Genomic DNA, 2,291 nt, shown 5'->3' with positions numbered 1-2,291 from the left:
GAAACTTTCTGGCGTATGAGGAGAGCTTCCAACCCCACCATCCCCCTTCTTTACGCCAACATTTGACTTATCCCATCAATATTTTAAAAACAAATGCCCCAATGGAGGGACAGTGCCAGGTTCTTAGCAGAGGCATTAGCCTGGTTTGGGTAAGTCGTAGATTCCTTAGTATGATGATATCTTTTAGACTTAGAGATCAAGATAAACTAGATAAAATTAGAGACTGTGGATAAAGTTTTAAGAGAAGAACAGTGTAGTTTTAGGAAGGGTAGAGATTGTGCTGAACAAATTTTTCCTCTTAGATTAATAATTGAGAAGTGCGTGAGTCATCAGACGCCTTTAGTCCTCAGTTTTAGAATAAATTTAGTTAGAGTTTTAGTTGAATGAACTTCTCGAGATTTTGTGGGTGTGAGGTTCAGGGTGCGAGAATAGGTTTGAAGACTAAGATTAAGAGTGAAATAGGTGTGAAGACTAAGTCGCTAAGGCTTGGAATAAGTGAAGATGATAAGTTGATGTTGGGTAACAAGAAGATCAATCAAGTGGAGAGCTTCACTTATCTAGGTAGGTAGTATTATTAGTAGAGACAGTGGGTGCAGTGAAGATGTTAAAAGTAGAATAGCCAAGGTCCAGGATGTTTTTTCACAGTTGAAATTTTTTTTGGAACAATAGAAAGATAAGTTTGCAAACCAAGAATAGAATATTGAAAGCTACAGTGATGACAGTGGTCAAGTATGGTTCTGAAGCATGGGCGCCTCGAAAAACGGAAGAAGATTTGCTAGACATTTTCCCGAGAAATTGTCTACGGGTTGTTTTGGGTACCTGACTGACTGACCGTATCTCAAACAGTAGGTTGTACGAAAAGTGTGGTTCAATCCTGCTTTCTTGGGCTATAATGAGAAAAGGTTGAGATGGCTAGGGCACGTTCTGCAGATGAAGGATGACAGATCGCCAAAAATTGTCCTTTTAGGCTAACCGTCTAGGACCAAACGAAAAACAGGTCATTCCCGTTTGGGGTGAGAGGGTGTCGTAAGAAAAGATTCAAGGGAAATGGGAACTTTTTAGGAGGGTGTAAAGAGCGAGGTTTTGAATATACTGGGATGGAGCAGGAGCGGGCGAAGCTGTGTTGGCCCCAGGCGGCTCGGTCCTACAGTGAATTGTTAGTAATTAGTAGCTGTGGTAAAATGTACTTTTTTTCGTAATGGCTTGAAAATGGAAGAATTCGATAATGGAATACGTGAATAAAACATCTAAAATTCACCAACTGGCTATATTTTTAAACTGGCTAAATTACCAACTGCACTTTAAAATACTTTCAGTTAAGCACTAGATAAACTTTAGCATAAATAGACAGGGACTGAGGGGACAACAGCCCTCTTAATATAGAGGGTAATTTTTGTTCCTTTTGAGTTTTCATGTCGTCATTCTAATACTTGTTTTTTTTTGTATAACTATCAGAAAACGCGGCATGAAAATCTACAAGGGATTTAAAGTAGGCTACAGTTTGTATTGCAATGTTGACCTAGATTCCACAAATTCGGCTGATGAAAATATACTATCGATACACTATGGCAAATCAGTTAAATTGGGCAGCAACTAGGTAAACATTACCTGAAATGAAAAAGAAAGTTCTTAAGGCTACAGCTAGCCCAAATAAGCTCATTTGTGCCAAAGATTTTTGTAACTTGGGATACACTGATCGAAGACACCTGACAACCGTTAATGGGAAATATCAAACATACAAGGTCTACCGAAGTGGCTGCAGTATCAGTAATACCCAATACTATCATAACATTTTGATCAGTCAAAGGGAATTCCCTGAATTGTTATTTGTTTGTCCTTAGAACTAGATTTTAACTGCGTCTTCGTAATTAAATGAAAGGTTGTAGTAAATATTTATTAATTTGTTTATAGTTATCATCGTTCATTGTCAAATATATGCTAAACAAAAAACAGAAAGAGAAGAGTTATATGAAAAGAATTAAAGGAAATCTCTGCTATCAAATTTGTCCTTTAAATCCCTTCTCCTCCTCCAAATCTCTCCTATCTAAATCCCTGCTCAAAGTAGTTTTTCTGTTTCAAATTAAATATTTTTTCTTGTTTACAAGAGTCTAACCAGGATTTGTTTTTGGGTTGGGTCCAACTATAGAAAAAATATTTATTATATTATATATGGTATTTATTGTATAATATAAAACCAAGTTTTGTTTACTCTTTGTAGCTCAATTGGGTGAGTCTTAATTTTTAAATCGATCAAATCCCACACTAAACCCCCCCCACCTAAAAAACTTAAA

The sequence above is a fragment of the Artemia sp. Qi Xiang Cuo genome, chromosome 21 (assembly GCF_049724085.1).
Source record: "Artemia sp. Qi Xiang Cuo chromosome 21, ASM4972408v1, whole genome shotgun sequence".
In the NCBI taxonomy this organism is placed as follows: Eukaryota; Metazoa; Arthropoda; class Branchiopoda; order Anostraca; family Artemiidae; genus Artemia; species Artemia sp. Qi Xiang Cuo.
This window is presented reverse-complemented; position numbering follows the sequence as displayed.